Source organism: Triturus cristatus, chromosome 6 (genome assembly GCF_964204655.1).
Source record: "Triturus cristatus chromosome 6, aTriCri1.1, whole genome shotgun sequence".
NCBI lineage: Eukaryota > Metazoa > Chordata > Amphibia > Caudata > Salamandridae > Triturus > Triturus cristatus.
In genome coordinates this window covers 458527553-458552305 of record NC_140589.1, presented here as the reverse complement: position 1 = coordinate 458552305, position 24753 = coordinate 458527553, and positions in this window count along the sequence as shown.

The following is a 24753-nucleotide window of genomic DNA, read 5'->3' as shown; positions in this document are numbered from 1 at the left end:
TGAATCCAACCTATATGGATAGTCATGAGAGTTTAATACATCTGCAACACATGTAGATAATCTGACAGGAAATTCGAAAAAATAGAAAATCAACCAAATAGTCTGAAAAAGTTTTTAAAAAGACTAAAAAGGAGGCTACTACTCAAGAACATTATTGACCTTCAGTATCTATACAATCAGAAAAAGAAAACTGTACACAGAAACACAAATATAATGCATAACTAAACTGTGAGTCAGAAGCAGTAAGGCCCTGATTACGAGTTTGGAGGTTCGTCCATCTGACGGCCGCGTCCACGTCCTCCAGGGCACCACAGCACTGGCGGTCTCCTGCCCACCATATTACAGGTTGTGCTGTATGAAATGTCAACTGTGCCCACAACGCTCTTCCTGCTGGGACCACGACAGTCTGCAATGTTAATGCTGCATCCTCCGATGCTGTCAAGTCTGTATTATACCCGCCAATGCTTATTACGCAATGCTTATTACGACTACACAGTTGTAATGGCAGTCTCTCAAGGGCTTTCCCAAAAGCAGTAGACCACCACAGTACATGCACAAAAAAGCACCACAACAGTGATCATTGGATGGATTTAAAAACTACACAGCTGATGTGCTTTGGCGAAGTGGACACGCCTGCAAACCCCACTATAAAACACATCCTATCCCTGACCAGGATCCTCTGCTTCTCAACTGCAGCCCTAAAGACAGGAGCCATCATTTTTTGCATTTTGAGATAAGGCAGCCCTTTTTTCATCTTCCCGTTTAGCACTTTCCACCACCTGTAATTTTTGTTTTGCACCTTTTCACCTGTATCACTTGTTTGTTTTACCTTTCATACAGTCTCTCACAATTTTTTTTTCATCATGCCTCACCAAACAAATGCATGCTTCACTGAGGCTGAGTTGACAGTTATGGTGGATGAAATCATTAGAGTAGAGCCCCGCCATTTTGGTTTCCAAGTCCAGTATATTCCTTTCAGTAGGAAAATGGAAATGTGGGAAATGATAGTAAACAGAGTGAATGCTGTTGGTTACCACCCGTGCACACAGAATGGCATTAGGAGGAGGTGGGCTGACCTCTGGTTGAGGGTGCATGCCCAGTACAACAACCACCTCCCAGCAGCTCAGAGGACTGGCATTGGCCCTCCCAATGCCGCATTACAATTATTTCCCTTTGAGGAGAAGGTCTTGGCCATCTTGCATTCTGAGGGCTTAGCAGGAATAGATGAGGGAATGAACTCTGGTGAGTTACACTTCAGTGACTGGCAAAATATCACAATGTCGTGTTTGCTCTTGGCCCTGCTTTTGCTATTGTGTCCTTTATCTACTTTCCTAACTTGTAGTACTCAAAGTATGTGAGATGGTTTTGCTGTGTCCAATGTGTATTGTAGCATTTAAGAGCACTTGTAACGACTGTGGATATCTATCAAAATATAAAGCCAGGACCCATGATATGTGTTAAAATGTAAATGTATGGTCCATCCCAAATGCATTTTTCCAATATATAAGGTGCGCTAACCATTTTTCAAGTGAGATTGAAGTGACACCAACTACCATGAGGCCCTGTGACTGCAACTCTAACCAAGATATTAGACTCCTTTTGCCCCTTCTAACTTGTCTACCATGTCACAACTGATCTCCACTCACCACGCAGCAATACTATTTGTCAAGTAGTTGAGATTGAAAAGCTACCACTACTACCATGAGGCCCTGAGACTGCAACTCTAACCAAGATGCTATAGTCCTTGTATACCTCCGCACTTGTCTGCGATGTCACCACTGATCTACACTCATCATGGACTGTGCAATGTATAGACAATGCTCAATTCAGATATATGTCTGCATACTTCACATGATGGTGACCTGGTCTCACAACTGAAACTATTGATGGCATGAGTGATACCCAAACAACTGTGTATCCATAATATATGTAAGCCATGTAGGAAATGTAGCTGATAAACAGTGCCAGGTGACCACTTGTCTCTGCACTCCTCACACGATGAACAATGCTAAATATACAACCAAGCTGTATATTTGCCTGTATGATGCACAACTAGTCATTGGAATGGACAAATATATATGATACGACTACACTGTGATTTTGAATTGTTTAGGAGATGTCATGTCTATCCCTAAGCCAATATGCCATATCTACACATTTAATAAGCTGATGAAATCTACTACATGTACTGAATGTCATCAAATGTCTAGTGACCAACTTCAACGCCACACAAATAGATGATAATACTGCTCTCTACCTATTTTGTTTCATTCTAGATCCCTATTTACTTTGACACAAACAATGTGGATGTAGATACCTCACTTCCACCAATTGCAATGTTCTCTATTTCTCAGCAGGTCAATAAGCCACAGCACCTGCACAGAGGATGGAAACCAAACAGAGTTCCTTTCCACCTCAGGATGAAGCGCTCAGTGATAACAACAGTCGTGGAAATGTGGACGTGGATGACGATCCTTGTAGGAGAGTAGGATCTGCTTTTTATGGTTACCCCCACTTTTGGCTGATGTTTCACTGTTTTTCGACTTTAGTCTGGCTGGGGCACTGCTATTCAGGACCCCAGCCTAGCTGCTTCCTCTCTAAATTGATTCCATGTATCTTAGGTACACCATAGATTGGATTCTGGGGTGCCCTTATAAGCTCACTACGCCACTGGAGTCAAGCTATCCTGGCTGAAGAGGGGTGAAACCCAGAAACCGGTCCTAGGATTCTTGATTCCGGTCCAGGGAAGACATGGCTTGGAAGTTCGGGCTGGACTGTTCTCATGAGGCACAAGGTCAAGACTGATTTGCATATGGCCATGTCTGAACTGGGGTGGCGTGGTGTGCAAAATAACGATGGATTAAACCCAGATCTGTGACTGGGGGTGAATGTTTTGCCAATGTGCAACATTCCGTCCATCATCTTGTGTGTTTTGCTGTTTGCCCTATGTGGGAAGGGAATGCCCAGACGTGGGTCCCGTGCTCACTACGCCACTGGAGTCAAGCTATCCTGGCTGAACAGGGGTGAAACCCCGAAACTGGTCCTAGGATGCTTGATTCCGGTCCAGGGAAGACATGGCTTGGCAGTTCGGGCTGGACTGCTCTCATGAGGCACAGGGTCAAGACTGATTTGCATGTGGCCATGTCTGAACTGGGGTGGCGTGGTGAGCAAAATAACGATGGATTAAACCCAGATCTGTGACTGGGGGTGAATGTTTTGCCAATGTGCAACATTCCGTCCATCATCTTGTGTGTTTTGGTGCCCATATAAGTCCCTAGTATATGGTATACTATGTACCCAGGGCATAGGTACCCCAGAGGCCTAACAGGGGCTGCAGCATGTATTATGCCACCCCCGGGAATCCCTCCAAAATGACACCACAGGTCTGCTACTGCAGCCTGAGTAAAGTGGTGCATGCACCCCTTACTGAGATATAGGTTCACTATTTCTCACCCTATCACTGCACATATAAACCTATCAGTCACCCCTATGGCAGGCCCTATCAATCCTGAAGGCAGGGTGCTGTGTTTTTATGTGAGAGGGTGCCCATTCATGAGCAGAGCCCCTCTGCAGCCTTCGGAATCTATTCTCTGGGGTTGTCTGTGATGCAGCCTGACCATATACTCTTAAGTGCATTATAACCTCGCGGTAACTGCTAACTTTGGGATGGCTGCACGGAAACATGTCATGTTTGGTGTCAAACACCTTTGAATCATACCCCCACACCAGTAACTGGTGTAGGAGTATGATCCCACCCTTCTAGAGGGAGAGACATGACAGCACCGGTATACCCGGTAACAGCAAACAGAGCCCTGGCATCACAAAATGGATGCTGCCAGCCACAGACACAAGTCTGGCCTCCTGCTGCTGACCGAACCTCCGGCAGGGGAGGCCTGGACAATAGGTTTCCTGTCACAGGGAGGTGTTACCACCTCCCAGACAGGCCTTAGTGGATTAGGGCTGGGTGGGTGCACCCCAGAAGTGCTTTGAAGTTCAGCACTGGGGGCACATTTGGTGTCCCTGTGCATAGTCCAGTTCAAACCGGTTGCAGGAGCTACCAGCCCCTGCTCTGGTGCGAAACTGGACAAAGGAAATGGGTGTAGTCACCCCTCTTTCCTGACCCACTCATAGGTGGGTCTCCAGAGTATGTCCAACCCCTTCCTTGGGTATAAGAAAGGAATCCCTGGCTACAGGAGATTAGATTACACCTGGACAAAACTCTGATACAGAGATCCCGGAACTTCGACGATCAACACGAATAGATGACTGAAACATTTTCCTTGGAGTAAAGGAGTTACTCCCCTGCAAGGCAGGCACCAAAGACGCATCTGACCGGTTTGCATCTCCAAAGCTCCCGCCGGACTGCGAGTTATTTGCAACACAAGAGGTGGTTTTCCAGACTTCCCAGAGGCTGACCCGAGTCCCCAGCAAAGCTGAGACCAGTAGCTCTCATGGGTACCGTGGAACTGGAACCCCTGGACACCGTGCACATTTGCAAGTACATTAGCTTCTCGATGTCCCTTGAGGCTGTGCATTGGATTACTTGTAGCCCAGACCTTAGCACCTTTTCCACTGAAGATTTCTGGCCTACACTCCATGAGTGTTCCGTGAGCTGGCCCTTTGTGTTTTCGCTCGAGGTACCTTTTCGATCCCTGGTCCATAGACTGGTGGGTCCCTGTGAAGGAAACTTTAACTTTAATTCAGCTTCCCTGGTTGCTCCAGATGTTCCCTGACTCTCCATCACTTGGGGAGTCCCCAGGACCTTGCTTGTCCGCACCGAATCATCTTTCCTCTTCCTGCGTGGGTTGCTGTTGCCAAGGCTTGTTGTGTCCAATCCGGGCACCGACACTGCAGCACTCGACATCCTTAGTGGGACAGCTAAAATCCAGCTCCTGGTCATCCACAACGCCTCCTGGTCCTTGTGGCCGAAGAGTCAAGCATCCCCTCCTCGCATCTGAAGCACCCGACATCGGTGGGCATTCGTCTATCATGCCCCTGGTCACTGGCAAGTGATCCATACTCTGTCACCTCTGCTTTCAGGTTCTTCATATCTTCGATCCAGGCTTGGATCTCTTCAGACACTTCTCTTCTTCCCGGCAGCAGCACTTTTCAGTATCCTGCCATTGAAAACGATGACGCGACCAGACACTATTTGACACCTATGCACCCGGCTTCCCTGGTGAGGTAACACGAGTACTCCGGTGCTCATGTGGGTGTTGGCCCTAGATCTATCTAAGTCCAAACGTGTTGTTCCTAGTCCACCTCTAAGTGTCCTTAAACTTTAAAATTCCAACCGCGACTTTCCCCATAGAAGCTAATGGAGCTCGCGGCTGTGTTCTGACACTGCACACGTTCCCCGTGGGTCCCCTGTGTCACTACCTTGGGTGGTTCCTTGGGGTCTCAGTGATTCTACAGGCTCTAGGCCTTGTGTCTAGTCAAGTTGTGGTTCTTATACCACTTTCTTAATATATGGTTTGGTTCGCCCCTAGGGCCGATCGTATATTGTGCTAATTTACTGTGATATCTTAAGTGTAACATATGTGCTTTGACCTCTAGTCTCATAAAGAGACTAGTAGGGTGTGTTTAGAAATAAATATATATATTTTATATATATACCTGGTGTGGTTCTCCTTTCATTTGGTCATTCGTGAGATTATAGACTGGTAAAACATGCTGCTTTACATTCCTTCAAGACTTAGCCTGAAGGCTGCTCTCCATAGCTACCACTAGGATAGCTTTCAAATAAGGTTATCTTTAACCTATCATTTCTAAGGGGTTGTTTGGACTGGTGCAAGGTTCCCACTATAACTAGTGGACAGCATATACCAGGCCAACTTCACTCAATCCTGGCCTATCTGGTCAACCTGAGCAGGTGGCAACAGTAGAGCTCGCTGAGCCCATAACACACCTCCCACCACAGCTGCAACAGCACAGACAACCACTGCACCCCAACCTGTGTACCTAGCACTGTCAGTACAATCCTGTGATCCCCAGTACTGGATTCTGAGGTGTATATCAGTACCCCAGTCACCCCGTGGGAAGGTGCAGTCTGTGCCAAGGGACCGTGGGGGTAGGGGTCATGGGAGGGTAACAGTTGGCTTGCAGAGTGGGCCCACTGGGGCCACACTCACCCAGGCTGCCATTACCTAAGTCCTGGGAGTCTACAAGGACTTCCAAAGTGTCATGGGTCAAGTATTGACCAAAATCCAGGAAATTAAGCAGCTGCAGAGGGATAGATACCAGGAGGTTGCCTGCGTACACACCGAGGGGGCCGGCATCAGCAACAACATGGCCTTCCTGATTGGGGTGCTGGGGGATTTCAACACCACCTTCTGCAGGGCTTTTCCACCTGCATCTATCCCTTTGTGTGGTCAAAGTCCACCAAGGCTGACAACATCTTCCGCAGCCACAGGAAGGGAGGTCCAGTCAGAGTAGGACATGCCTGCACAGCAGCTGCAGAATCCCCCCTCATCAGAATGAGGGGACATCCATGTAAGATTGCAGAAGGTGGGAATGGCAAGACAACCACCACCGATAGCAAGAAACCTTGCTCCTAATCTCCTCCTGTGTGTGCTACACATTTACTTTTTGCTGCCCACTTTTCATTATCTGATGGAAGTGGTATATTGGACTTTGGACTGCAGACAATTTGGAATCTACTACAATGGTTTAATCCACCACATCTGAAGACTTTACTTATGGTTTAGCTGTGTACTTGTTAGTTAATTCTCACATATAACATATAACAATGTGAATTAACTAGTATGTGAACTTTGCAATGTAAAATCTAGGTTACTTCTGGAAGCATGGGCATGTTGTATGTAAATGATGTTCAACTCAGCATCACTACCATGTCACAACAACACAAACATACCAGTGTCTGGGCTGCTAACATCTCAATGTCAAAAAGATAGCAAATAAGACCTGACAGTTATTCTGTGTCAGTGATCACATACTCACTTGCAGACTTTCACAACATGGAAGAACATGAAAGGAGGGAATACCTCTGACACTATCCTACCCAATAGGCAACAATACATTACGTCTACAACATCAGCTGGAGCAATATTGCCTACCTCACAAATGGAATCCAATGTCAAATAAACAAATAAACAGACACATGTCAGTACAACGGTGTCTTACTACAGGGTTATTTCAATTCAGTGTTGCTTGCATCTGTTGGAATGTCACAAACAAATGTCACTTATGTGCTACAAGCACTTTGGACTACAATGGGGAGACACATCAACAGCTACATCCAGTTCATACACAGGGGCGGACTGAGAACGCAAACCGGCCCTGGCAATTGAGTCAGTCAAGCCACAGTGGGGGGTATAGGGTGCACGTGGAACCACTGCAGCTGCTTTTGTTATGGGGGCCCCAGGTAACAAAACGAGCCTCTAGGGATCCAAACCCGCCCTCCCCCCACCCTGGCGGCCCACAGGGGAAACACCCAATGTCCACTTCAGCCAGTCTGTCCCTGTTCACACACAATAAGGAATTAGCCAATGTGCAGGCAGGATAGCATGAATGTGGCAGAACACAACATTGTGTTGGATCACATGATGGTACACATATTGTATACAAACCACAAGGAACAAGTCCAATGGAAGCCAGGTAACTTCCATACTATAGCTAGCTATGCAAGCTGTTTGGTACCGGCTCTGTAAACCCAAGCTCTGTGACAGACATTACCAGGACCAAAACATGTTCACTTAATTTGTCTGAACAGCATCATGTACCTGCTAATATCACAACTCTGAAATGTCTAAATGAAGATGCCGTGGTGAAGGAATCTAAAACAGATCAACGCAGAGAGGGATTAGCTAAGAAACCATGCAAATGGCACAAATAACATTGTCAACTCTTAAAAGTCCCAGACAACATTTACTGCTGAACAAAGCTTCACTTACAAAACAAACACCTTTCCCCATATTTTGCCAGACCCATATATTCCTAGTTTGTAGCATTAACATCCTCTTCACATCATCACTACAAGAGTAGTCAAAAGTATCACATCTCACTCCATACTTACACTCAGGAGTTGTTTTGGATGAGATCTAGACCTAAGTCCATTCTTTCCTCATCACCATTATCATCATCATTTAGCATTTCAGATTCCTCACTGAGTGGCTCTTCATGGCTCTACATCCTCAGCAATGTAAAGGATGTTCTATCACAGGACAATTCTGTGGAGCATGCAGCAGGCCACAATGATCTTACACATCTTCCCGGGTGAGTAGAGGAGGGCTCCCCCAGTCTTGAGCAGCCATCTGGATCCGGCTTTCAGGAGCCCAAACGCCCATTCTTCTGGCCGCTGTGTTCTTCCATGAGCCTAATTAAAGCAGACTTCCCCCGGCATTGTAGAATTCCTCAGCGGTGCCAGCAACCATGGACGGTTGGGATACACTGATTCTCCTAGATGGAAGACAGTCAGACGTGCAACAATGAGTTACCCACTTGCAGATTATACTACCTGACATTACCCACACAAAGTTAGGACAGATCACACTTACCAACTAGCCAGACCCTCTCTGGTAGTAGTTGTGACATTAGTGGAGTATGGTGCTGTTACGCAGTATAAAGGAATCATGTGCAGATCCTGGAAATCAGGCACAGATGTTTGAGATGTACAGATTTGGAAAGCATACAACTTGCACGTTGATAGAATGGAAGTGCTTCCTGTGGCACTACACTTGTTCAAGGGCTTGCTATGGTACTATTTCAATATGGGTGTCATCAATGGATCCAATCACATGTGGGATGTGACTAAAAGCATGGAAATCCACTTTCACAGTGGCTAAATCAGAATGTCTGGGGTTCTGGATATAGCTGTCCATGTGTCTCAACGGTGTAGATAGCAACTCTTGGAGTACCCGACTGAACATAGCTTATGACATTCCAGCTGAAATAGCGACAGTGAATCGAAATGAGCCAAATAATGCAATACAGACATAATTTTCACAAGTGGTGGGACTGATGCAGGATAAGTGAAGTGAGGTAGAAAGTCAGGCTCCAACTGATGACATAAGGTCACTATTGTTTGATGATGTAAACAAAATTTCTGTATGACATGTCACTCTTCCATGGTTTGAAGGTCTGGAAATGGGCGGTACACTGGAACCTGGCATCTCCTCCCCCTCCCAGGTGCCTATGTGACGAGTAACACAAAAATGTATATTGGTCACAGTGTGCAGAGTAACATATATGAAGAGGAAGGCAAATGTCATGTGACAACACATTGATGCTTCATAAAGCATTACACATTTCACATCATCATAGTCAAATGTTGAACATTCCACAAGTCCTCCCCAAGGTGGCCTTCACAGGTCTGTAACAAAACTGTACACATCATCAAATCCGAAATAGTAAATTGTCACTAGTGATGGCATCATTACATTTCATGTGAAATACCGCCAAACACAGTGTACAGTGCACTGTGCACATTTTGCCTATGGGCACAGTAATGCCCAACCAAATGATGTTTCGTACTGGACATGACATAGGAACTGAGTTTTTGAAAAGTAAGCATATTTGCCCTCATTTGTAGTGGCGTTGATGCACTTAACTATCACCAATACAATCCAATATTCTTTATTCGGCTGAGTACCAGCCATAAAAGAGAACATCTTAAAAACATTTCATGTGAAAAAAAGCACAATAATCTATGGCAGTATCGAATAAAAGTAGCCCGGCGTCAAATCACTTGTAACAAGCTGATCACTGCTAAGTATAAATCAAAACTTAGCAGCGTTTTAGTCTGATCAAGACCGGGCACACGATTTAACATCTATATACAAAGACCTTTTAAATATTTCTACTAATTCCCATATAACAATTTCATCATGAAAGTATACAATACAATACTAATAAAATACTAACAAGAACCCACCAGCCTTACTATACGTACAACATCATATATGCATAATAACCAGATTAATGAAAGTGTGCATAAGCAGCTAACAAATACCATTAATACTTCATGTCCATGAACCCTCTAGCCAGTGGGTTGAATAATGGAGGGCTTGGTTATTCTCATATGTATCAGCCAAGCACTACCAAGGAATTTTGCTACTCCACACACCATGGCTGAAGAGGTTGTGTCGGTGCAAAGAACCCGCAGGGCCATTTTATGACATCTTAAACCCATCCCCTTGCATAAAGGTTTTAGCCATATCCTCCTGGGCACCCTGTAGGCGGGGCAGGCAAAGAAGAGGTGCGCCATGGACTCGCTAGGGGCTGCACAACCCGGGCAAGCCTTCACTGTACCTCTTTGGTTATTCCACCTGGAGGTGAAGACATTTACTGGGAGAATCCCAAACCTGGCTTTTAGGTAGATTGATCTGTCCAGGGGTTTCTCTATGAAATCGAGGAGCGGTTCAAGTAACCTGAACCATTTAAACTCCAAGAACCGCTCTGTGAGTATACCCCCTTCACCTCTACGTGTATCCTCCATCTGAACCCAGTCCCAGTACAGCTTCTTAATGACTAGCTTGGGAGGCGGTGTTTGGCTCTTCCATGTGTCACTCAAGCCCAGTTGCACAACCAACTGCCTCAAATTACTCAGCCATTTGATCCTATTGCCTGTGTTAAGCAGAATAAGTTCATCTAAAACAGCTGCGTAATTTTTAAGCTCCCCGGTCCTTCTCAATCGAACCCAAAAAAGTAATGGGCGAAGGCGCACTAAGTCTTTGAGGGGACGCCTACCCATGTCAAGACGTAATGGAATTAACGGAGTGGAAGCAGGTAAAGCTACCAAGTCTCTCAAAAATTTATTTTCTGAGGTAATTAGCTCCGATATGTTCTCGAACCCCCATAGTTCGGAACCATATAGGGCGGATGGTAATACTTGGCCCTCGTAAATTGCGAGAGTTGGTGCCACGGGTTTACTCAATGACTCCCGCTGTTCTCTCAAGACCGTCCCTGAGACTCTTTTAAAATTTAGTGACATTTTGGCCAGATGGTGACTCCAACTCATCCAACTATTTACCCTGACACCCAAATAATCAAAGGAGTCTACCATCTCCAATAACTCGCCATTAAGCGAGAGATTGTTCCTGAATCTCTTAGATGGTGAAAGGGCCATAAGCTTAGTTTTAGAGGTATTGATGGTAAGACCTCTGTCACTACAAAACACACTAAAACGATTCAGGAGCTTTTGGAGGCCTGCTGGGGATTTAGAGATCAAAATGGTATCATCAGCAAAGAGTAGGGTAGGTGATTTTTCCCCTGCCAGGGAGCGCGCATCTGCCGGTTCCTCTCTCAGATGGTCCACCACACCATTCACAAAGAGAGAGAACAGGGTTGGTGCCATAACACATCCCTGGCGAACTCCCCTCCTCACGGGCACCCTCTCAGTCAGTTGTCCCTGGGTGCCCCATCTGATACTCGCGTAGTTCCCCACATGAAGCCTCACAATAAAATCCAAGAGTGCTCCTGGGAAGCCCATCTTCTCTAAAATGTCCCAAAGCCTTGCTCGAGGAACCAAGTCGAACGCCATCCTGAGATCTATGAAGGCCAGGTAGAGACTACCATTGTTGATGGTCACAGACTTCCAATAGATCGCAAAAAAACAGAAGACCTGGTCCATCGTGCCCATCTTTTGACGAAAGCCGGCTTGGAAATGAGAAAGAACGTGCTCCTCTTCCATCCAGGCACCCACCCGCAGGATAATGACCCTGCCAACCACTTTCTGGATCACGTCAATCAGACTGATCGGTCTGTAATTGGCAGGGTCATCTCTGGCACCCATTTTTTACACGGTTATCACCTCTGCTCCCTTCCACGAATCTGGCACTGGGTGTCCCTTGGAGATCAAATTCATTATTAAGGCAATAAGTTTGGCCCAGGCTGCGGGTTCTTCCAGGAGAAGATCTCCCGGGATTCCATCAGGGCCAGCAGCCTTCTTCGGAGTCAGATGTCGAATAGCAGATACTACCTCAGAGGCCAAAAATGGCTCTTCGAGCAACTGTAAGGGAGAGACCCTACTGACTGAATGGGAAATAGAAGGGCTCATCTCCTCCCCTCCGCCATACAGAGCAGAAAAATGCGAATACCATTGTTGACTGGTTATATGATTAACTAATGGTGGCTTGGTGCGCTGCCTGGCCTTATTAATCAGATCCCAAAAAAGCGATGCATCCTTCCTACTAGATGCACATTTTAGGTCCTGCCAGTATTGTTCCTCCCACTCTCTTTTAGCCCGCACCATTTCCTTCGCATACTCCTTCCTGGCTACTCTGACCAGAAACTGATTCTTTCTGCGTAAGGCAATGGTTAACTCCTTCCTTTTTACCTTACACTGGTCAGAGTACCATGGATTACGGGTTTTGGGTGGTTTTTTACTCAATCTGCCACTTTTACCCTGGATTAGAAAGTATTTACCAACTTCCTCAATAGCATTCTTATAGACCAGGGCGAAAAGGGGCTCCTGGGCTCTACCTGTTACCGAATCAAGTCCCGCCAACTCTACAGTCAGCTGTTCTATATGCGCCCTAATCCTCGCCAGGTTGTCAGTCTGTAAATGGACCTTGTCCCATTTCAGCCTACGGTTACCATTATAAGGGACCACCTCACTTGTTAGCCTCAAGGGGGCACTCTTCAAATCTCCTTTTAGATTACCCCACCTTAGCTTCATACATAGGGGGTTGTGATCACTATCCTGCGATGGGACCACCTCCATATCTATTAGGTCACGCCACAAAGTGACATCCAGTAAAATATAATCAATTCTGGACGGGCCACTAAGCCTATTGAAGGTCATTGCTCCGTCCCGGTCAGAAGGTGACCTACCATTTAGAGCTCTTAGGTTAGATACTATTTTCCCAAATTATAACACGGCGGATGCCAGACCTTGCTAATAGGACATGTTGAACATCAGTCGTCGGCGGTAGTCAACCGCGCGGTGGGGCGGTCGCATGTCTGGCAGACACAGCCATAGGCTAATGTTGGTGATAGTGACGGACGCGGTCCAATGAATGTGTGCACCGATGCATACGTGGCATACATGTGTGCCGCGGTTTGAATAAATACTCATTTGCTTCCCGACACTGCTGCTATCGACACCTCCTCCATTTTTGCTGCTGTTTGCTACCTCTGGGAGAAATCATGGCATGCAATGCTGATTAGAAGGCCCATCCCTTCACTCCAAAGGAGCTGAATAACTTGGTAGATGAGGTCCTTCCCCAGTATGGTCCTTCCCCAGTATGGTCAGCTCTATGGCTCACCAGAGGAACATGTACGTTTCTCAAATACATATTGAACTCCATTTAACTGCTTCCTTCATATTCTCATTGGTTACAATGTGCCTCTGAGTGTCAGAGTGAACGCATGATGTTGATTGCATATATTTTGTGGTGCTTACATAGGACACACATGTAATTGATTATAGGGCCCTGTACTTTGTGGAGAGAAGAACACCATGGCAATGTGTGATAAGGGTGATATCTACTTGTGGAGATGCATATATCTATGCAGGGCTCAGGTTCATAGCAGCTACAATGATTTCTCAGATAACATAATGGTATATGTGCATAGTTATGTATTAGCTTTACACCCTGAGCCATGCCTGTATGCTGTTATTAGCAACTGAGGATGATGTTAGCCATGTGTTCCATTCCACAGTTCACTCAGCCCACTTAAGCCTTTGTAAAACAGTTGTCTGGGGGGTAATTATACCTCACAGACTCCTTCAATGTATTCAATTGGTAGAAATGTTAGGTTCATGTGGCATCAGTAGGCACAGCCTGCAGAGAGCAAGGCCTGGCAAAGAGCTGTGGGCAGTGAAACCATGGCCCAGCCTGGGCCAGAGTTACTGTGGCGGGAGGAGTGATGCACAGAGTGATGTCCCTGTAGACCTTCTGCTCCATGGATGTTCCCACAAAGAGTTATCTGTCCCCCTAGTAGCCCTGAGATCTGTAACATGCATAATATAAGAAATGGTGATCAAGATGACCAACTGACCTGATGATTCTTTCGATTGACCCACAGTGTCAAAGTGTGTAAGTCACTCATGGCTATCCCCTTAGTCACACAGGTCTGTTGACACGTTTCCAATTGTATTGCTTCAAATTTACATGCCCATAACACATCAGAGAGATGAACAGTGTAGATAGTGGGCTACATTTGAGTGGAGTTAGAAAAGTGAATCAACTGCTTAGTTACAATATTTCCTATAACACAACACATACAGTGGTATGTTGATTGTCATCCCTGTTACAGTGCCACGTATGGCAAAGGTGTGTGGCCTGTGATGGCAGTACATACTACTCAAATTTATTTTGACTTACTGGGATATTCCAATAGGTAGTCCACATATACACACATTCCCCAGAGAGGTAGCTCTGAGTGTCCCACATACCAGCCTATACATTGTAACCATAGGTACTCACCCCTATGGACCATATGCATCAAGGCAGTGGGCCTAACAGTAAAGGTGTCTGGACAGTCATGCGCAGGTAGTTTACCCTTCAGAAGGGACAAATGGTGTGCTTTGTATCATTGTATCTCACATCAAATTCCTGGTAGGATGGCCCTGGCCTACATGATGCTAGTGGGCTGCCTCAGTCACAGTAGGTCATGACCAGGGTTAAGGTTAGTTATCAAATGACCACAAAAGTGTGTATCCATGCTTTAGTTGTGCTTAGCATGTGACATGGACACATGTGTTATGTGGGCTGTTAAATAATCCTTGTGCTAGATGTCAACAACATGTATATCAACCTTACAGTTATCCTCAAACTTACAGTTACAAACTGTTTCTACATCTATTGCACCTTAAATCCAAGGAGAGGGATTCAAACAACCCAAAGGGACAAAGCACCTATAAAACATGAAAGGTAAAACCACATTTTACCTTTGGGACTCCAATGGCACACTTATTCTGTCATATCTCAAGCATACCAGATATAATCTCATGTTCTACCAATCCCCTAGATGTAAAAATAGATAAAAGCTCTAATCAGAGTGTGTAAGTAATTTTATGCATATTTAATAGATCATTTAAGACGTAAATAAACAATTTTTAATTACAAATACATATCATCATAGACAATAATACAATAAAAACAGTTAAAAAAACTCCTGGGTTATCAATTAAATTCCAATTCATCAATAAATGTGTCTTAACACTGTTAATTGCATCCATACAGGTCAACACCCATCAGAAAAAGGCCATTTGGTGAGCTATCGCTCAGAAGGTGTGGACCCTGGAGGTCTTTAACCGGCATAGTGCCTATTGCAGAAAGAGCTGGGAGGACCTGCAGAGCTGGACCCGGAAGATCATGGAGGTACAGCTGGCAAAGTCATGCCAAAATAGAAGGTGCGCGCACCGTACCCTGACCGCCCTGATGGCCTGCATACTGGTGGTGGCCTACCTAGAGCTTGATGGACAGTCGAGAGCCCAAAAACAGCTAAATGTGTGCGAACCCTGGCTAGAGTCACACATGTTATATTTCAAACTTTGAGAGATACAGACAGGCATTTTATCAACCATATTGGTGGCAGCCCACATGCCACATTCAAAATGAGTCATTGTTAGTGTAAGTGTAGTAGTAGGTGCATGCTGCTGTGCTCTGCCTATTGTCTTTCTGACATGGAACACTGCAGAGTCCTGTCCAATTTTCTCCTTTTGAGTAGATACCTGGCTATGTGAAGTGAGTAATCATCTCATGTACTTAGTAAATCTAGGTGACAAGTGTACCACAAAGGCAACTTGTCTTGCTTGTGTGAGGAGTGATGTTCCCTCACAACTGTCTCTCATGTGATGGTGACCCTATTACATATGACATGACATAGAGATCACAGTACATGCAGTGACTGTACAACAGTTCCCAATGTTAAGTTCTGGTTATAGGGTGAAATGAGAGTGCAAATATCACTGGTGCCATTAGCATTAAAGCATACTTGTTGGCCAGTGTGCATTTGCCAGTTGATGGTTCATCTGCAATAGTGTTTCAAACACTCATTCACTGACTGGTGACATGCATGAGGGGGTGAAATATAGAACTGTAGGAATCATATATGAGTGTCTACACTGACCCTTACAAGGCAATCTGAGTATGCAATACAAAAGAGTGCTGTGATGTGCCTGCCTATTGGGACTCTAGTGATCCCACATCTTCATGTCATATATGATCAGGGACACCCAAAACTTTGAAAGGTGTCTTGGCTTGTGGATATACAATCTCTGAATGGCGTTATCACCTGTACCAATCAGGATTGGGGATGCTCATATAACTATATGGAGTATTGTGCTGTGTGAATTCTGAGCATCTATCTCCCAAATGTTTGGACCTCAATGTTTTCGGGGAACTTCATTTGCTAAATGTGATACATAGCTAAACTACATGTGTAAAGCTCTCATTTGACTTTTCAGGTAGTGGACATATGATGTGAATTAGAGTGCAAAGTGTGCAATGAGCATTTGCATGACATGATGTCTGCCACAACACTAATTGGTGGTACATTGGTGTTGAACTTGACCTTCAGCACATCATAATGTGCTATGAGTAATAGGTAGATTTTTTCAACTCTGGGTCTTGTGTGAGCATTGTGTAATTCTCAAACTTGTATCTATCCTATTTGATCACATCATTTTACAATGGTATACTACAAGTGCCAAAGTATGCAAGGTGCTCAACGATCCTAGTATCGACATGAGGATGAAGTGTAGACAACTCCATTAATACATTTGGGCCTGTCTGGAATTAGGTCATGAGTGGGACCAACTGTTTGCAGGTTATGTAGCATGCATACATGTGCTCATGCGAAATGTGACACCTATAGAGTGAATCATGAGGTTGGTGTGACACGTTGACTTCATCAATGTTATCTGTGGACTTGTGAAGCTCAGGTGTGGAATTGAAGTTGCAATACACCCATGTTACATGTCATTTCAGATATATCCAGGGCAGGTGAAGGAGAAGGGAAGCTGTTGGGGACACAGCTGGTCACAGCCGAGTGGTGGCGGACCCCACAGGATCATTACCACCTCCATCCTTGCACGCCACCCCCAGTTCCATTGCCACCCTCCCTGCTTTTCCCCAACAAGTTGGCCGTTTGTGAGGAGGAGAGGCAATGCCCTCCCGAACCCGAGATTTCAGAGAAAGCACACTTACAAAATGTTAACCCCCTTCTCCAAAAAGTAAAGCTGCTGCACCAGTCACAATCCCGAAACGGAGAGGAAAGGGTTTAAAACGTCCTCCTACCCTCTCCTATGCAGGAAGAAGACTCGCAGGATGACCAATTAGGAACGGTAGTAGGCGGGGACAAGGACGACTCCCCATTGGAAAAGGAAGAGATCATGAACAGGAAGAGGTCAGAGAAGGAGTCGGGGAAAGCCATACTTGGGACACCAGATGCTGAAGGAAGACCGGAGGAAGCCAAGACATTGCCACCCAGAAAAGAAGAGGTGGGAGAAAATGACTGCAGCACGGACGAAGTGACTGACAACTAGTGCGAGGACTGGTGCTTTCCCCCAGGAGAGGCGCAAACTGCTGCTGCAACTCAGGGAAGTTGCGGCCGTGGCAGTGAGTAAATCGGGTGGGACCGTCAAACTCTGGACTGGGGAGGGAGCTGAGTGAAGCCTTCATTGGTATTGCTGCTTTTCCTTTTTTGTTCCTTTGGTTTTGACTTTTCTTTTCTTCTACTCCCCTCCCCCTTTTGTAGGTATCCTGCATAAGTAATTTTGATAGCAGCGTAAAGGTCTGAACAGAAAGACCCTTCACAGCTGTAGCTACATGTGACTCGGGGTCCACGGACACTGGAAAAATAGTCAGTGTGGCTGCTAAAGATAGTGTTCGGATATAGTATTGTTTCTGTTCTCTCGCATTAACGCTCTCTCCTATCTCCTACCTGCACAATGGTCATTTATGGGTGAGAAACGTGAAGGGCAGACAAAAGGGCGACTTACAGCCCTCCCAGGACACTACAACCCCTTTCTTCTACCTAAAAACGTATAGTTACAGGTTCCTCCTTTTGTTTCACAAACTGGGTGAAGGTGAAGGTTTTATCCCTATACCTCTCAATAAGGACATAGACTCACCTGTAACTTACTGCCATTTCCTTTTCTCCAAGACTTCTAGGGACCACGGCATGAAGAAAAGAAATTGACAGATGCCAACCCAGGTGAGGAGGATAACCTGCACGAAGACAGAGAAAAGAAAAGGAATCAGTATAAACTAAGAAAATCAGACACTAAGAAAGAAAAATAAGAAGTTAATTATTCCATAAATATTCCTGAATGAATAAAGCATCAAAATTGAGAAGCATATTAAGCCTCCTAGTTCTCATTTCCGCCCATCCCTCCCACAACGTTCCCACTCTCCTAAGAGGGGAACAATCTACTTCGCCCCAGGCAGCTCAGCTCCTGCACCTGTTAGCGCCGCTGCCCTGAGTGAGGAGGCTATTGACCTCCTGTAGGCTATCTCTGTGGTTCAAAATGTAGTCCTAAATGCCATCCAAGGGCAAGGCAATCAGCTGACCCAAATGGTGACCTACCTAGAAGGCATTCACACTGCAATGTCTGACCTACGGAGATCTTTTCAGGCTCTGGTCTCCTCCCTCACATCAGTCCTCCACCCATCCCAACATTCCTCCCCACCTCCAGAAACTTCCCCATCCAAATTCCCTATTTTCATTCCGATCCCAGGCACACCCACATCAAGGCTAGCGCACACTTTTACAGACACAAGCACCACACATAGACACAAAACATCCCAAAACAGAAACATACATGCACACAGCAGATACTCGACTACGACACTGCAACACACACAGAGGCCTCCACAGACACAGCCATAGCCACAGATGACATAGCAACACACACAAAGCCCGTGACATTCACTACAGCATCTTGGTTTGAGGTACAGTCACAGGGCCTCATGTTAGTTGTAGTGATTTCTATGTGGACTGATCAAGACTAGACAAATGGTAAACTGCATGAACAGCGACCATCAGTAGTGACATGGCAGACAAGTTAGAAAGGGAATAATATGTGTGACACAGAGATTAATATGTGTGATATTAATGAGGAGGTGATGTTGTGGAAAACAAAATAATACACACATCACTATCACTGAATACAATGTTCAAGCACATGCCGATTTGTGCACAGTATACCTGTGCAGTATGAGTGTTTTGGCCTAGGAGGGCATCCTACAGATGAATTTTGGATATTGATATGAAACAATCCCAGACAGGGCTCCTGTAAATATGTAAATTACTTAGGGACCATAACTCCCTTGCCTGGTCCATGGAGGGCATCATTTTGCAGAGCAGTCAATGGAAACTGGTAGTTGAATGTTTTAATGCCAATTTTTTCCATAACGGGGTGGGTTTTGGATGTGATCGAGCAGGTTCAGCTGTGGAAGGATGTGTGTGAAGGGCTCTATGGTGGCAGAAGACATGTAGAGATGAGATTCACCCATATATCCCTCCCTTTTCCCATCTCAGATGTGGTGGTTGGACTGCCACAGTCATGCTAGCTCTTAAGCAACTCGTAATTGGGTCAGAGGTTTTACTGGCAGTCTGAGTCTCCCACAGCCTTGTTGCCCAATTCTGTGGCTGCCATGGTCGGAGTTGGTCGGTGGGGTCAGTGGGACCATGGCAGTGTTTTTTTCATATAAATGCATGTCTCGTAATATGGCGGTCAGACCTCAACCGCGGCTATGATAGTACACAGACTAATATATGTTGGTTACAAGTAATAAGCTCAATAATGACTAGACAAAGACAGTTGGAATTGAAACAGAGTTGGAGACTGTACAGATCATAAGATAGCCAGATGATGCCATTCAACTGCAATATTCAAACCATAATTGACTGTGTTAAGTTTCCAAATCTATTTATTTTCTTCAAAAGCAAGCAATTATCATTATTAATGGAGGGGCCAATGCCCTCTACGCCAGGATCAACAAGAAACTCACCAGGAGGCTAAATACTATGCAGAACTATGCAACCAGAATCATTCTCAACCTTCCACGCAGAACTGGCATCACACCAAACCTGAAGGAACACCACTGGCTTCCAATACACAAATGAGCACAATTCCAACTTCTCATATGTACTATCAAGGCAATACAAAACACTGGCAGCTTGCCTCAACAATAGCATCTGATTTCACAAACCTTACAGACACTTCCGCTTGTCTGGTCAAGCCTTCTCATACTTCACTCCTGAAGCATGGAAAGACCTGGTGCAACACATAAGAACCTCCTCCTCACTTCTTGAATTCCTCAAAAAGCTGAGGACCTGACTTCTCCACTAGTCCCACCAGCCCTTAAGTTTTGCTAGTCTCAGCACCAGAATAACCTCCTAGACTAATCTACATTACATAACAACAAAATAACAAGACATTAGTTCTCATTTAGAACAATGCTGGCACAGTCTATACATGTGATGAGGTCATGGATGTCATTCAACCATTGCTTCAAGTATTAAAAATGCCTGAATTTGAATTACATAAACTTTCTATGTCAAGGGTTAGTGACAAATCCAATTCAGTCATGAAACAGCATTTCTTTGATCATTTATAGGGCCATAGTACCATCCCTTACGAATATATGTCATTATAATGCATGCGATACATCGCATGCCATTAAAGCGCAGTAGTTACAATGACCGGGTTGTTACATTGCATATAATTACATCGCAAGTCGTTACAATGACTTGCTGTAGGGGGTGCGCTGGACTTAGGAATAGAGTAATTTACTATCCCTACTCCAGTTTGTGCAACAGCAAGGAAGGTGTTGGATTGTAAATCCAACACCTTCTGCCCCATACAGCAAGTAGTTGTAACGACTTGCAATGTAATCGTATGCAAACTAAACAATGTCTCCCTCCACTACATATAATCTTGCTTGCTGATCAAAAGATTTCAGAAAAGTGGCTACATATTTAGATATTGGCACAAGGCTGGACTGGCAACCTGCTACAATCAAGTGAGTGGTTTAAGTAAAACAGTGGTTCTGCCACTCTAAAAACACATCAAAGGAACTTTGGTAAATTATCTTTCTTCAAGTAAATGAGAGCAATCCACAAATGAGAAAAAAAGGAAAGGACCTTTTGTCCAAACCACAAAACGCAAAACTCATAACTTATGTCCAACAATATTTTATCTGTTTTAAGAAGAATAGAGTATATTTATCATGTTACATGTATTTTCATACACACAGAATCTCTCTTTTGATTTACATTTAAGACTACAAAGTGCACATACATTGAAATATTTACATGTCACAAAAACGTTCCACAGAGTACATAAACATACATTACATAGAAAAAATGATATTTTAACACAGTGCGAAATGAAAGGAAAAAGGAATATCAGCCAAGTGTGAGATTACTCTAGTAATTAATTTGATACCCTGGGTGATCATCTACACTTGTCATTAAAGCGGCGACGTTTCAACCCCTGAATGAATGCGATAGTTAAACCGTCGTGATGGGGTCTTCTTCGGGACTAGCTGCAAAAATCTGTGTGTTGCCTTTATGGGATTTCTGAAGGGCACTGCACTCCTACTCATGTGCCGTGTACATTCTTCCCGGGTAATTCAGATAAACATTCCTCTGGCGTCCAGCCCACGGGCTCCAAGTGGATTTGAGAAGAAGGCTCACGAGGGATTCACTTCGCCTCCCCAGGCCTTTTTACTTCATTTCAAAGGCTGCACAATCGCCTTTAGAACATAGAGAAAGATTAATTCCTTCCTATTGCCGAGTGACGGGCAACCCTCGTCTTCGGCAGTCCTTTAGTGTGAGTAGTGTGAGTAGCAGAATGTTCGAGATATTTATAGATCCTAGTATGAAAATACAAATTCCTCTTAAAACTGTATTACATTTGATTGATTCATTCCTCACCTCATCAGTTAGTGTTCTTATTCTTGTTTCAATTCAATTTGTTGGATCAGGATTGAGAAGACAACCATATTTATTATCACACAGCTGATGATAGATTTCAGACATGTAATCGATATTATCTTGGAGAACAATTTCTCCACCCTTATCAGCAGGCTATAAAATACATTCAATCAGGCTGGCGTGTTTTTTGATTGCTTTTGAATCTCAAAGGATAAATGAAATCTGATATCTTTGTCATTTTTACACAGTGCATCCAGTTTGATTAAGACTACACTTTCAAAAAGGATAATTTCCTTGTTAACCTGAGGGTTGCCAGGAAAAAGTTTAGAAGTTATTTTTGATCCAGTAACATACAATCCTTATTTTTCTGTCCCGTCTTCTCAAACAAATGTTTAGTCTGACTGTTCGAAAAAACAGAATAGCTCTAAGAGAGTTTGAATTGGGTCATTCTGATGAGTTGGAACAAAAGATAATCCTTTTCTTAACCCCTCAATCCCATCTTCATCTAAAATGTAAAATGAGAGATTAAAATGGTGATTTCCATTTTGCCTTCCATTGTTAGTGCAGGTTCCTGTTTGTCTCTGTCATGGTGTGCATTGGTTGTAAAATCACCTATTCTATTTTTTATTTTTATTTTTATTAAACATTTATCGACATGAAGTATACAATACAGAGGAATCAAATTACACTTTCTATTAGCAGATACATTATCAAACAGAATTGCGCAACAGTACACTGTAAGGAAATTTTTATGGGGTAGGGGAATAATCCGAGTCAATGCTATGCGGCGGGTTGCAAATATTTCCTTGATAGGCTTTCCAGGGACTCCATATCTGGGACCACTTTCTAGAGCAGCCCCATGCTACATAGGCTGTCTTTTCTCTATACGTACACCAGTCTAGGTCTTCTTTCCAGGCCTCCATTTTAGGCCGTTGCAATTCTCCCCACATTTGTGCAATATTCCTCTTTGCCAACATTAATCCCAGTGTGACCCATTGTTTGTCGTGACTATTCAGGTCTGTAGGTTCCTACACATTCAGGAGACATTTCCATGCCTCTGGGCGGAGGACAAGCATGAGCACTTTGCTAAGAATGTCGTGTATTTTGCGCCAGTATGTTTGTATGTAGTCGCATTCCCATATTATGTGCATGAATGTACCTTCTTGACCACACTGTCGTCTACAATCTCCTCCCTCGGCCCTACCCATGCGCACCAAACAAGGCCCTGTAACGTACACTCTGTGGAGAATTTTGAGTTGAACTAACCTAAGTCTAGCCGAGATTGCTACTACCCTTGGGGAAGACACCGCTTCTTGCACTTGCCACTCTTCATCATCTAGCTTAATGCCATCCCTTACCCTTTTCTCTTGTATTGACTGGAGAGGGTCTGCCGTATTATTAATTAATTTTTTGTATGTCAGAGATATAGCTTTCTCAGGCAGATAACCATCTAGTAGTCTATCTTCAAGTGGAGAGGATTCTGGGGGGGAGGAGCCTTTCGGGAGATGTGATTGTAAGGCGTGGCGAATCTGTGTATATCTGAAGCGTTCTGAGTCGGCTAACTCATGTTGTTGCTGCAAAGAGGCGAATGTTATCACTTCTCCTTTCACCCATACATCCTTGATTTGTGAGATCCAAATGAGTTCCCACTTATCGAACCCTTTCGTCCTCCACAAGTTACCCAACTTCTCGGAATCCCATAAAGGGGTTGCCAACGTGAGCGTTTGCTCCCATCCCAGATTTTTGTTTGCAGTGTGCCATATATGGACCGAGTGTTTAGTTGGTTCAGTTAAGGGGTTTCGAATAGAGTGCCCTGTTGCTGTTCCCTACCAGTAGGAGCCACCTATCCATGGCATATCCCAGAACGTCCGGGTGACCGTAAGTGCCATGATTAATAGCAACGAGGTGAGCGGCCCAGTAGTACTTTTTGATATACGGGACGCTAATCCCCCCATTATACCAATTCAGTGTGAGTTTGGCCAAAGCTATGCGGGGTTTCCCGTCCCACAACAAATCCCTCTGTAGGCCCACAATTTCTTTAAAGTATGACCCTGGAACTGGGTCTAGAGAGTTTTGTAATGCATACAAAAAGTGAGGCAGCGACATCATTTTGAAGATGGCTGCTTTGCCCAGTAGCGAGATCGGAAGCGTTTTCCAGCTCGCTATGTCGCGCTTCAGCCTTTGCAGTGGTGGGAGAAGATTACGGTTAAAACGGAGTGTCTGATCTAGGGAGACAAAGATATCTAGGTAATTAAAGCCCACTGTGTTGATTTGGATTAGGCAGCCCTTTGATGGGGGGTTAGGTCCCCACTGAGGACGTATAGGAGAGATTTACTCCAATTAATGGAGAACCTAGAGTATCTTCCGAATATTGCCAAGATGTCCAGTACTCGTACAAGTGTAGCTTTTGGGGAGGCTGGGCGTAGCAGATTATCATCTGCCTACAGAGAGATATGGTCTTCCCATTCGGAGGACCAATGCAGGCCTCGCATCACTGGGTCCTAACGAATCCACGCCCCCAGCGGTTTCAGGGCAAGGGCGAACAGGAAAGGGGAGAGAGGACATCCCTGACGGGTCCCCTTACTCAGTGTGAATGTGTCTGATTTCTTATTGTTGACCACGACCTGTGCCAGGGGCTCTGAATATAGAATCCGTAGCCACTGAGTAAAACCTGGACCAAACCCCATTTTTGCAAGGACTGCAAAGAGATATGGCCATTCGATGGTGTCGAATGCCATGGTCGCATCTAACAACACGATTATTGCTGCTTCTTGTATCGTGGCTACTTTCCCCAGTACTCCATGTACTCTGTGCAAGTTCAACACCGTGTTGCAATGCGGAATGAAACCTGACTGGTCAGGATGGACAAGACTGCCAATCACATTAACGAGGCAGTTC